Source organism: Octopus bimaculoides, chromosome 14 (genome assembly GCF_001194135.2).
Source record: "Octopus bimaculoides isolate UCB-OBI-ISO-001 chromosome 14, ASM119413v2, whole genome shotgun sequence".
Lineage (NCBI taxonomy): Eukaryota > Metazoa > Mollusca > Cephalopoda > Octopoda > Octopodidae > Octopus > Octopus bimaculoides.
Genome location: NC_068994.1, coordinates 31,694,860 through 31,709,454, shown reverse-complemented (window position 1 = coordinate 31,709,454; position 14,595 = coordinate 31,694,860). Strand labels below are relative to the sequence as shown.

Below are 14,595 nucleotides of genomic sequence, written 5' to 3'. Positions count from 1 at the left end.
ATATATATATATATATATATATATACACACACACATATATATCTTTCAGCACGGTGTAATTCTAGCTGTATTAACAATATTTGATGGTAAAAGTTATCTACCGGTGACAAGACAACTTTTAAAATATGAAAAACTTTGTAAAAGTTAGCAAATTTTGGGTGACATAATTGGCTAAAAATTTTAGAAAATCCACACAAGTAGGATTAATTATATGTATTTTTTTAAAAAAATCAGAGAGAAGTTAAGTGGCATCACAGAAACAATCTTTTTTCTCACATATTAGAGATAAGTTTAATGTTTGGTGAAATAACAGCTTAAACGGTGCAGCAATATTTACAAGTTGTTCTGGAGGTGTTTTAAGCAACCGTTGAACTGTACAATAAACAGTTACTGTATATATTTCACAGAAGCTGTTCTATATGTTTTGTAGTTTAAACGGAGATCAACCTTGGTTGAGCAGTTATATATGATCAAAGGTGTTAAAGCTGGATTAATAATGCCAGATTTGTTTTCATTTTATTTTTGTTCATTTAAAATAAGATGTAGTAGAAAGATTTAGCTGCTATTTCTAACGGATCGGGCGATCGTGAAGAAGTTCCCACTTCGTTAGCTGTGTTTGTGTGTGTAATAAAAGAGACTTTGTAAGTAGCAATACATGTGTAGAAACGGTAAATTTCGATAAGTTACCGTAGAAACATACATATATGGGGAAGAACGGGACGGGGCAATATTAATTTACGAAGAAGTTATATGAGGTTTTTTTTTTTTTTTTCTTTCTGTCTTTTCTAAACTGTTTTACAAGCACACATAACAATTTAGAGAGAGTCTGATACAAATACAGACCAACAGTGAGAGAGAGAGAAAGAGAGAGGGAACAGCGAGGTAGAAAAAAGAAAAGACGAAAAGAACCAAGCGAAGAGAAAAGATTTAGACAGAAATATAGTGTGAAGTATAAACACAGACAGAGACGACACAAGAAAGAGATAAGCTCAAAGTGATTTACATCGACCACAATATAATACATGCACAATGAATTAATATGAATTAGAGTAAATGCATATTTGTTGTTGGATTTTGGATAGTTTTTAAATTAACCAACTACAAAACAGACCATCACCATACATGCAAGTACATATGATGCATTTATACAGTTTATAAGAAGAATGCATCTATTTACACTGTAGCTTTCGCATGCATTTACCCTACATTTTATAAATGAATATCAATATATACGTGTCAGCTACATATAATGAAATATATGTGCTTATATCTATATAGACATATATATATATTATATATACTAACCGTTCCTTCCAACCATCCTTTAACTTTTTTTTTAGGATGTAAACACGTTAAAGGGAGATAATTCGACACACAGACAGACGGATGTAGCACAAAAGGAGATAAAAAAAAAAAAAGGAAGCTTCGTTTCACTCTCCTCCTTTTTCCATCTGTTTCATTGAACATTGTTTGGACGAACCAATGGGAGACACCTACGTGGTCGATTGGCTTGCTAGAAGTAGCAGCCACATCTTCCCTAAATCGCATTCTGCTAAGTAACACATTGAATAATTTCGTCTTATATGTGCAGAAAGAGGGAATGATCCCCATTGAACGACGTTAGTCTTAGGTTTCACTTAGGGCTAAATATAAATAAGGATACTGGATAATGAATTGATATAAATATAATTTTTGTTTTATTTCACGGAGTTTTGTAATAAAGTGAAAAGAAATTCAGCAATGATTTAACATAAAATATTTGATTATTGTTATTCATTTATTTATTTATTTATTGTTCGAACTAGACTAATCATCATCGTCATCATCATCACGTCTTCACGTCTGCTTTCCGTTCTGACATGGGTTTGGTGAGTTGTCATGGACTGACTCAGTTCATATTCAGAGTTACTTCCCAACGTTGACAAGTCAGAAGACAAGGTCTCGCTCACTGGGACCATTTTTCATTTGGTCTCTCCAGCCGGATGCTTTTCTCGCACCAACTGCTTCACAGTGTAATGAGTACTTTTTGTGACTATCTTTCGATAAAGGTAGACGGATTATGAAAGTACTTGTTCAGCAATTTCAGTAAAAAGTGTTTATTTCTTAAATTTTTTTTTTCAGTTGAATCGCTTATGTATATTTTTGTTAGTACTGTATATGTATGTATATTTGTGTATACACATTCATACACATATATACATACACATACATAAACATATATACACAAAAAATACATGAACATAGTACTTACACAAATATACATGCATACATATACATAATACATGTAATACACAAAAAATGCATAAACATTAACAGTGCAGCTGAAAAAAATTAAAGAAATAAAAATTTTGTACAGAAATTGCTGAACAAATACTTTCTTTATCTGTCTACCTTTATCGACAGATAGCCCCTTTTATTGTGGTACAAACACTAAGTTTGATGTGTGCTCTACATGGTGAAAAAGTCTAATATTTGCATAAAGATGTAATAGTCTCCATTGGAACATTATTTGTCTTCGGTTTGACTTGGGGCTAAATATAAATAATGATATTGAATAATAAACTGATATGAAGAGAGAGAGTCTTCGTAGGTTATTTATAATGAAAAAGTAGTTGTAACATTCATCCATTTCATAAAAACTGTCAGTGACATAGCTGAAGAAATGTCCAAGACTGAAAATCAAAATAGGCTCATTCTAAGCTCACAGAAGCTTTTACTATAAACAGAAAATAATAACACCAATTCTTTCTATTATAGGCACCAAACCTGAAATTTGAGGACAGGGGGTGGGTCAGTTGCACGAATCCCAGTGCTCAGTTGGTACTTACTTTATCAAGTCCTTCAAGGAATGAAAGGCAAGGTGCACCCTGATGAAATTTGAACTCACAATGTAATGAGTAGGCAGAAATACCACAAAGATTTTGTCTCATACTCTAAAATTCTACCAGCATGCTGCCCTAACAACAACAACAACAACAATAATAATGCCCTAATAACAATAATAATAATAAATGGGGGAGCAAAAGAATTATAGTGAAAAGGGACATAATGTGTGCAAGGCAAAACCTAGGAAAAATTGAGCAATAGTTAAGACGAAACTGGAAAAATGGGATAAAGACTGACCGAGAAAAATTAGAGAAGAAATATAAAATACAGGAGAACAGGTTTGATGCAGTAATAAGAGCAGTTAAAACAGGGGATTATGGCAAAAAGCCAGAAAATCAGAAGATTTGTGAACAGAAATAAGCAGTTCGAGAAGAACAGATTGTTCAAAAATAACCTAATGCAATTCTTCTGAACGTTACAAGGAGACAATGGGGATAATGATTCTTCTGATGCAAATCAAGCCAAGGAGTTCTGGAGCAGATTATGGGGAGACAATGTGGTGCATAAAAGGGATGCAATGTGGATAGGAACTATCAAGACAGAATTACAAGGAAGAAAGAAACAAAGGAATATTGTCATAAGAACGGGTGATGTGAAAGAACAAGTAGGTAAAGTGCCCAACTGGAAAGCCCCCAGACTAGATGGGATTCATGGCTTTTGGCTGAAGAGATGCCACATGGTGCATGAAAGACTAGCAGCCCAATTGAATGAGTGTGTCCTGAAAGGTACAGTCCCCATGTGGATGGTGACTGGGAAGACAACACTTATAATGAATGATAGAAGAAAGGGGAATATTGTGGGAAACTACCGTCCCATAGCATGCCTAAACATAATCTGGAAGATACTCACTGGAATATGTGCGGTAAAGATGTACACTTTCCTGGCACAGGAAGAAATACTACCAAGGGAACAAAAAGGATGTAGGAAGAGTTCTCAGAGTACCAAAGATCACCTGGTCATCGATAAAACAGTTTTGGGGCATTGTAAAAAACATCATACAAACATGTCTATGGCTTGGATTGACTTTAAGAAGGCATATGATATGATGCCTCATTCTTGGATTGTTGAATGCCTGCAGATGCTTTGTGTAGCTGACAACATCACAAATTTTCTGATGCAAGTCAACATTACAAATTTTCTGATGAAAGTCAAGGTCAGTGAGGCGTATCAAAAAAGGGTGAAGATGGTGTTGAAATCCAGCCTGAATGCCAAAAATTTGATTACCGCAATGAATTTATCTGGGCAGTTGCAATGGTCAGATATAGTGCATCCATCCACAAATGGACTAAGGAGGAAATATCAATACTGGATAGAAAGACGAGAAAGTTGATGATGCTGCATGGGGCGCTAATCCCTAAAGCAAACAAACAGATTATATATGAAAAGAAAGAATGGTGGCAGAGGACTAATTAGTATAGACCATTGTATAAGGAGTGAAAGGAGAACGCTTGCCGAGTATTTGATAAATAGTGATAAAGACCTGCTGCAAAAGATATGGGTGTAAATGCAGATGAAATGATGGGCAAGGAAGAGTTTAACCAAAGAGCTGAGGAGAAGAGAAAAGAAGACCTTGAAAAGAGAATGCATGGACTGTTTGAAAGGAATATACAGGATGCTAAGGATAATACAGCATCGTGGGCATGGCTTGAGTGAGGTAATTTGAAGCGTACTACCAAAAGCTTGATCATTGCTGCACAAGACCAGGCGTTTGCTACCAAGTCAGTGAAGTATAACATCTATAAAACTTCTGACACCCAGAAATGCAGAAGGAAAGGCTGTGGAAAATGTGATCCACTTGGTAAATGGATGTGAGAGCCTTGCACAAAAAGAGTACAAGAACCACCACAATAAAATGTGTGTGTATCTCCATTGGCTCTTATGCCATAAATACCAATATGAAGTAACAGAGAAATGGTATGAGCATGCACCAAATAAAGTCATGCAGGAGGATGGAAAAGTAACGATACTCTGGGACTATGATTTTCAGATGGATCGTGTAATCGAACACCATCAGCGGGATATTGTCATATTGAGTAAGAGAGACAAATACTGTCAGATCATTGATGTAGCCATACCAAATGACATGAATGTTGTGAGTAAGGAGGTTGAAAAAATCACCAAGTACTCCGAATTGAAAGTGGAAATGGCAAGACTGTATGGAATGCAAGAGGGTAATATAAAAGTGATACCAGTGGTGATCGGAGTCTTGGGCTCAATCCCATTGAAACTTCAAGACTTCTTAAGGCAACTGGAAATCCCATACAAGATTGATGTCTTGCAAAAAGCAGCTTTATTGGGCACAGCACACAGCTTAAAGAAAGTATTATCTGTCTAAGGTCCTTGTTGTGACTTGACAGATGACTAAAGACTCCGGTGCATTTTTACCTACACTGTGTTACGAAGGAATAATAATAAGAAAAAAAAATTCTTTACTGACAACAAAGGGCTTACATCAAGAAAAACATTATAGGTGGCACAGGACAAAACAGTGAATGTGTGTGTGTATGTGCATGTATGTATATTGCTGTGAGGGTTTTGCATGTAAACTCGTTTAACATTAAAAAAAAAACTAAAAAAACTGTGTAATTCTCAATAGGGGGGAGACGTTCAAGGCTGCTTATGGAAAATCCCCATACAACAACAGGTGCCCTGACTTCTGGGGCAGGTGTCTTTTCTCAGTTCCTTATCTCCAATTTACAGCCATATACTTAGGGCAGGCCCAATCACTAGAACCATTCCCACCACTCTCATTCACCTTTCAACAAAATGACTAAGAAGTTGATGAGGGATTGGCCAAAGAGGAAACAGTTTGTCTTCAGCCCCTTCAATCTTTTGTTCATCATACAACTTCTTTAGCCATGGCCACCAAACATATAAAAATTGCCTGCCCTTCCCTGTTAAAAGAAGGTGGTGGGGGTGATCTTCACAATCATCATCATCATCATCGTTTAATGTACACTTTCCATGCTAGCATGGGTTGGACGATTTGACTGAGGACTGGTGATCCAGATGGCTACACCAGGCTCCAATCTGATTTGGCAGAGTTTCTACAGCTGGATGCCCTTCCTAACGCCAACCACTCCAAGAGTGTAGTGGGTGCTTTTACGTGCCAAATAATGGTTTCATACTTTTGGCAGCAATTTTAGGGGAAAGGGTAAGTTGATTAAACCAACTTCAGTGTTCAACTGGTCGTTATGTTATTGATGAGAAAAGAATGAAAGGCATAGTGCATGAGGAAGTTGAGACATGTATGGTGGTAGAGGAAGTAAAAATAATTAGATGGCTCAGTGGGGGTGGTGTTCAATGAAAATGTAGGTGGAGAGAAAAGTATTGATAGAAGAAGGATGGATAACAAGTGAAACAATTCTGAGTAGTAAGAAAAGTAAGTGGTATCAACAAAGAGCTGCAGATGGAGAGATGATGGGTCATGGGATGACTTGAAGAGGAAATGAATTGGATAAAGAGCCCAGCTGTGTATAAATATACATAAAGCACTACCAGAACTCAATATTGCCAAGGCAGTGTTTTCTTGAAAATTGCATATTGCCAGTCATCCTGGTTGGTCTTTATCATCTCCTGTATGAGGTTCTGAGATTAGCCTTTGCCACTTCATCCCATGTCTTCCTGAGTTGCTCACCTTTTTTGCAGTTGTCTTCATCTATATGTATCACTTTCTTGCACACTACATCTGATTTCTCTTATGCCAATTTTATCTCTCAGCGGATTTCTACTATGGCTTTCATACACACTTACACTGCACATCCAACAGAGCATGCCTGCTTCATTTTTTTTTCCCAGTGTTCTCAAATACTCTGTATTCAAAGTCCATGTCTCACGAACATGGAGCATTGCAGTTCTAACAAGTATCATACAATCTTCCCTTCACTCTGAAACATTTGTTGATGGTAGCAGTAGTAGTTCCCTAAACTTCCTCTGGCCTGCTCTTATTCTCACCACTATACTTTCAAAGCAACCTTGCAAATTACATCTTGCTAATTACATCTCCTAGTAAAAGCTACCAACTTCCAATGAGCCATCCGGCATTTAAGAGAATTTGCTTCTGGTGTACTTATAGTATGTTCTGCTCCAGTGCATCTAGCATATATAAAGCTTATATTTACAGCCAATCTCTTGGTCTATAGCTTACATTGGACACAGTGTATGGAGTTTATACTTACTCCTTTTCTGCAGTTCAGATAAGGCTATTTTACTGATGACACCTTCTCTGTTACATACTAAAACCCTCATCTTTTCTAAGTTTACCCTGAGGTCACTTGATTCTAGGTGTAGTTTCTAATCCTGAAATTTCCTCTCAAATTCCCCAATAGATTCAGTTATAAGAACTAGATCATCAGTATATAGGAATTTTTAAGGACAGCCAGTCTTAAACTCTTCTGTTTAGTTCTGTAGAACTTTGATGAATAGGATACACTGAAGACTGAACCTTGATGAACTCCTTCCATCACACTAAATTCATCACTATAATCATTATCAACTTACATGTCACTTATTGCATCTTTGTACATAGCTTATACAATCTTCACAAGCCATTTGTCTTCTCTTAGTTTCCTCAGTGACCACTAAATTACTGAACACAACACCCTGTCAAATACTTTCTCCAAATCGACAAAAGCCAGGAATTTATTAACCAAGTGTTTCTCCAACATTTACCTCACTAGAAAAATTGTATCTGTCGTACCTCTACTGAGAACAAAAACAAACTGTACCTCATCTGTGTGTACTCTGTTACAGATCAATTGTACAATGATTTTCTCTGTGACCTTCATAATATAAAATATATTCAGTTTAAATACAAATAGTCTATGGAGGTTGTTAAATTTACTCTATTTTCATTTTCAGACAAATAGATGTTATATTTGTTGGACTTTACCTGAGTAATTTATGGAATTTAAGGTTGTCTTTCTCAGCAGAGACTAAGCAAATGATATTTCAAGACTGTTTTATTTTTAGAATATTTTATTTTGAATTCTGTAAACTCAGACTCTACAATGTACAATACTAACATTTACTTTGTTGACTTCTCCATAATCAACATTTCTGGCTAAGTTTCTATTTTCATCATTATGATGTTTTTTTTCTGGTGAATTTGTTGAAGACTTGATTGCTATTTCTAACTGGTGAAGTAATCGCATAAAAGCTCTCATGTTTGTGAATATGTATCTATATGTTAGTAATGTTTGTAGTATATATATGATGAATGTCAGAAAAGAAATTTTTGAAATAATATTGTCCACAAGATTAGCATAACATTTCAACCAAAACTCCTTTATACATAAATAAAGTGGTAAATGATAAGTTTTAGGGGATTATTTTTATTCACGATAAGGAGAATTTTCATTACTTTTCAAAATTAACTTAACAATTATTATATAGCAACAAATATTTAAATAAAAAAACTCACAAAAAACAGAATTGACTGTTTTACTGATTGATGAATTCTGGAACATAATTTTTTCTACCTCAAAAATGAATGGTTTCAAGTGGTAGAAAGAACTGCATTCATTAAATCAAAATAGATTTTACAGCATAACTAACTGTTTTACTGACTGAAGTAATTCTGTCACTATTTTAAATACCTTTCTCTCTTCTTTCAGTTTATCCATCTTACCTTTTTCCTTCCATCATGCAGTCTATTGTGTTTGAGAGTGAAATATTCATATCCATTTTCTCTCACTCTTTTATTTATTTATTTGATAGATTATACCAGCAAAGAGAAAAATAACACTGGTCAACAAAAAAAAAATTTTTTTTGAAATGGTGTCGAGACATCAAACATCTTTTTTAGCTCATTTTAGGGCGCTGAATCTGAAAATGACCCTTACTTTTTCTTGTTTAGCTACCATTTTTGCTGTACAGAAATGCCTCATTTTTGAGGGGAAAAAAGCATTTTTTTTTCTGTATATTTGATACTGATCAATGGCAATATTTCTCAAAGTAAAATCGTAGAAACCTCTCAATTCATGTTTAAAGGAACAAATATTGGTCTGCTTATTGAGAAATTGTAGAAACTCTGCCAAATCAGATTGGAGCCTGGTGTAGCCATCTGGTTCACCAGTCCTCAGTCAAATCGTCCAACCCATGCTAGCATGGAAAGCAGACGTTAAACGATGATGATGATGAGAAATACTATTTTTGCAATAACAATCAGACCCTAAGTCTTTAAAAATGACATGATTGAATATACCAAGACCAACAAGTAGTAGTAGTAGTTGTAGTAATAGTAGTAGTAGTAGTAGTAGTAGTAGTAGTAGTAGTAGTAGTAGTAGTAGTAGTAGTAGTAGTAGGTTTGATGGTAGTGGTGACGGGGTGGTGATAGTAGTAGCAGCAGCAGTAGCTGTGTATATATACTTCTTTCTATGGTTGAGTATGTCAAGCACATGAATTCCCATGAAAGATCAACTGTATGCAATGCTCTTCATTCTAGACCAGGTGATTCAACATGTGTAATATGTGAAAAAGTTTGCAAGATGATTTTAGGTCTGTAAAGACATATGGCAATCCACAGAGATCATATCCCACAAAGTAACCAGATCAGTCCAGTGGAAGTTAAAATGTTCATCTTTTACCTAAATGTTTCATCCAATATAGACCTGCAGCAGAAGTGAATAGTCACCTGAGTGTTCATGGATGGAATGTCAGAAATGCCATTGACAATGTGGAAGTTCAGAGATGGCAATCATCTATGAAGATGGAGTAATCACCATGAATGTATATGTGTCTAACAGAAAGAGATGGAGGACGGGGAAGAAAGAGATGGAGGACGGGGAAGAAAGAGAGGGAGAGAGTGGTAATTAGATACACAAGAAACTTACTAGTTACATCTTGATTCATCTAATCAAAACATTTATTTCATCTAGTTATTGTGAGATAGTGGTATTTAAAAAGAGCTTTCAGATATAGAAACCATTTTAAAATGGGAAATCCGAGTAAGATATAGTCCTCTACTATGGCTAAAAGGGCAGTAACTCTGGATAAGAATTGTCACTAATCATGATGTTATGTCCAATCCAAACCAGCATAGAAAGTGCATGTAAAATGATAATGATGTTAATTTTCTGCATGCGAGTATATTCAAGATTTATTCTTTCTACATGTGCAAGCATGGCTGCATGGTTAGGGAGTTCACTTCACAACCAAATGATTCAGATTCAGTCCTACTGCAAGGTACCTTTAGGTAAGTGCCTTCTATTATAAACCTTGGACTGACCAAATTTAAGTGAATTTAGTAGACAGGAACTATGCAGAAGCCTGTTGTGTGTGTGTGTGTGTGTGTGTGTGTGTAATACATATATATATATACATATATACACACACACACACTTTTTTATCTATTTATTATTCCCCTCTCTTGGAACCTGCATAGATCTGATGGATATTATGGTCCAAACATTTAGTACGTGCATTTCTTGTTTAGCCTCAGGGCTATTCATATACTCAGTCAGGTACAGTTAATTGTACACATAGCCTGAATATTTTTCTACCTCTTCTTCGATACCTGTGTATGTATTCCTCTATTTTTATTTTTGTTGTATACACATTTTACTTTTCAATCCAACCTGCTGCCTTACCATTTAAGTGCTTGATTCACTTGAATTCTGATCTGTTATATATGTATGTGTGTGTGTATATATATATATATATAGCAATAATAAAATGGAGGGGGCAAGTTGATGAGTACCTCATATTCCCCTCCATTTTCTTATTGCTATATAAATTTAGGGTAAAACAACCCCCTTTTACCCACACCCACTTATTGCATTTGGTATAGCACTAGTATAACAATAACTGGGTACCCTCCCAGTAGTATATTGGATAGATATTATCCCTTAGTGGGTTGGATCCTCAACCCCTAACTCTCTTGGATTATATACATACATACATACATACATACATACATACACACACACACACAATGTAACCTCGTGGATATTGTTGGTGATTTTTTCTTCCTCTGTCTTTCCCTTCTTTGGACTTTCCTATGTTTCCTATGAAGAGCTCCGCTCGAAACGTCAAATTCTCTTTCTTTCCTTTCCCGAGCGTCCAGTAACACAATCTGTATCACGTCCTCGCGTTGTTGTTTTTGTTGTTTTTTTGTCATTTTCCTTTTTTGAACCTATATATATATATATATATATATATATATATATATATACTGCACTTTGATCTTAACCAAATGGCTGATGTGTGTGTGTGTGCATATAGAATGTCTGTGGTGCTGTACATATTTGAAATATTAATAAAATAAGAAAGTAATCAGAAGTTGGAAAAATAGTTTTCATTAAAATTTATCACTCTCTTATTAGCACTTCCATTTCTACAGGAATTTTAAAAAGTTGTGAAATATTGTGTGTGCGCGCGCGCATGTGTGTGTATGTGTGTATGTGTGTGTGTGTGTGTGTGTGTGTATGTGTGTGTGTGTGTGTGTGTATGTGTAGGATTGGTATGAACTTGTGAACTACAAACATTTTATATCATTCTGAAAACCCTTCATCCATCCATTAAAATCATGACAGAAACCAGTCATAGTGACCTGTCATTTTTACACTTCCACCTAAAAATATGTAACTCCATTGTATAATGAACAGCAAATATCAACCACAAGATCTGGAAAAAACACCTCACATGGGAAGAATCCACATCAGAAGATAACTCTGAACTTTCTGTTAAAGCTTGTGAAAACAGCTAATGTGAAATATTCAGTAATGATTTCAAATATTTGGAAACAGGATCCAATAAAATATTTAAAAGCAAATTCCTTTTCCAAATAAGTGCAAACATGAACTACACAAAACAAGAAATCTATCATATTGCATAAACCTCTCCAACTGCAAAGAAAAATACATCAGTCAGATTGGAAACTCCATTACTGAACACGCAAGAGTATATAAACTGTAGATTAAACATGCAGACTCAGAGAGGATACCATTAAGCAAACCTCTAGAAATCTGCAGAAAGATCAAATTCCATAAGAGCGCAAGTGGTGATTCAAATTACTGGACGGAAATAGAGAGACATTTTATCAAAATATTTACTCCAAAATTAAATGAGTAAAAACTCTATTTATAGAAACTGTTGTAAAGTGGGTTCACTGGTGTGGTGTGTGACTGCCATTGTAGTGTAGTTGCTGTTTTATGCTAGTAGCCACAATAGTTACTAGTCATTGGATACCGTTGTATCTCTTCATAATAGTAATACACTAAATTCTGTCTTACTATCACTGACAGCTCCACAAGATACCAACTAAAACTGTTGACTCTCAACTCTTTGACTCATGACCCCCTCTTGACAGTCAGCTACTGGTCTATTTATAATGGCTGGTTCCTTATTTATAATGGCTGGTTCCTTATTTATAATGGCTGGTTCCTTATTACCACTTATTACCGGGAGGGGTATACAGTTTCACTATACATCTCCCCTTTTAATTATTTTATTTAACAATCAATTTCTTTCATTTGCCCCATTTCCTCTTTTTTTTTTTTTATATACTCAATATTTTTTCTTCTTAGGATCAACTTTTAGGAATTCAGTGTTCTTCCTTTTCCTTGTACATGTGGTTTCAACTTGTAACAGTATTGGAACCTGAATAGTGTCATAAAGCCAATCCATCAGTATTTCTACTCTGACTGGTTCCTTTTCTATGACTCTTTCCTTAAGCGGATTTCAATATCTCCTTTCTATTCCATTTCTGCTTCTTACACCATACATCATTCTTCCTATGTAACAATTTCTCCTTCTCCCCAGTATTGCTTGCCATCTTTGTTCATTCTTATATATACCTTATCACCGATTCTAAAGAATTTTGGCATGTCTTTTACTAACATATATTTTTTTCTTCACTGGTAACAGTTTATTGAATACTGACTTCACCTTTCTGGCAAGTATTAATTCTGCTGGTGAATTCCCTTCTGGCACATTTAGGTTCGGAGTTACCCTGTATATCCTTAAGAACTGTTGGATCATGACCTTGTTCGTGGCTTCCTTATTAACTTTCTCTAAAGCTCTCTTAAAAGTGTCCATGGACCGTTTGGCCCTTCCATTAGATCTAGATTGATACGATACTATAGTTTTATGTTCTAACGTAAACATCTCACAGAACCTTTTAAACTCACAGGATACAAACTGTGTTCTGTTATCAGAGACAATTATATCCGGTACACCAAATCTTGTGAACAGCTTGTGTAAGAAGTTTATTACCATATATGAGATTGAGATTACCATATATGAGATTGAGATTACCATATATGAGATATGAGATTTACACCTCATGACCTCAGGCCATTTTGTGTAGCTATCCACTACTATTAAGTAATAATATCCATTTACCGGGCCTGCAAAATCGATATGCAATTGGGACCATGGTATTTTCACTCTCAGCCAAGGTTCACATTTTGTAGTAGGTAGTTTCACTGCCAGTGCATATCCTCTGCAGCCTTTTACCAGATTTTCAACTTCCTTGTCTATGCTTGGCCAGTATACGAAACTTCGCATCAGCGCTTTCATTCTAGAGATGCCTGGGTGTTCCATGTGGAACTCTTTTAGCATTCTCTTCTGTAATGTCTGTGGTATGGCCACCCTCTGAGCGTACATTAGCACATCATCACATATAAATTACATGCTCACATCTTGGTGGTTCTTTACCTCAGACCTTTTTCTATTTCCTTTTGTCGACCACAGTTTTCTTTTTGTCGCATTAATAAATTCGTCGTTTCTTGCATTTCTTTTTATTTCTTCCAAAGTTACTGGTAGTTCACACACAATGTTCCACATCACTTTTATTGTTTCCACTTCCACTCTTAACACTGCCATTATGGTGTCCCCCAGCAGTTCGTTATTTCTAGGAATTAACCTAGACAGACCATCAGCATGCCCCAACTTTTTTGAAAGTAGATATTCCATTCTATAATCGTAGTTTAACAGAATGGTACCCCACCGCTGCAGTCTGTTTGCCATGTGTCAGGATTCCTTTCTTGGAACTGTATATCATTATTAGAAGTCTATGGTCTGGTTGCAACCAAAAATGTCTACCATGAACAAACCTGTGGAACATTTTCACACCAAATATAATAGCCAACATCTCTTTTCCAATCTGGCTATAGCTCTTTTCTGCTGACAATAATGTCCTTGATGTGTGAGCTATGGCCTTTCTCCTGCCATCATTATCCTTGTGTAGGAGCACAGCTCCTATCCCATACTTGCTAGCATCTGCAGCTAGTATTATCTTTAACTTTGGGTCGAAATGCATAAGGTTCAAGTCTGAAGTTACATCTTTTAATTCATTGCTTTCTGACATTTCTCTGTCCAAACCCATCTGGCATTTTTTTTTAGTAATTCATTAAGTGGTGCCTTTACCTTATGTATATCCGAGATATGCGCTTGGTATATTTATCAAGCCTAGGAATGTTTGTAGCATTGTCACATTCATTGGGGGCAGCATATTTCAGATTACCTTGATGGGTCCAGTCTGTGTCCACTTTTATTGATTGCTTGATCTAGGTATTTTACTTTTTCTATCAAAAATTCACATTTTCCTTCTGTCAGTTTTAGCCCATACTTATTCTCTCGAATACTTTCTTTATGTGTCTGACATGTTGCACCCAAGACTCACTCTTTATCAAAATGTCTTTGAGGTATGAGATGGTGAAGTTACAATCACTTAACATCACACCCATTATTTGTTGGAAAATGGCA

General features: G+C 35.6%; 1 protein-coding gene across 1 annotated transcript in view; it reads right to left on the bottom strand.

The window, feature by feature from the left end:
* Positions 1 to 1,363, bottom strand: part of LOC106874064 (zinc finger protein OZF) — a 9,389-nt gene extending 8,026 nt beyond the window's left edge. Inside the window, exon 1 of the mRNA XM_014921641.2 lies at positions 1,306 to 1,363. The gene's annotated coding sequence lies outside the window, so the exon portion shown is untranslated. The remainder of the gene's footprint in view (positions 1 to 1,305) is intronic.
* Positions 1,364 to 14,595: the final 13,232 nt, after the last annotated feature.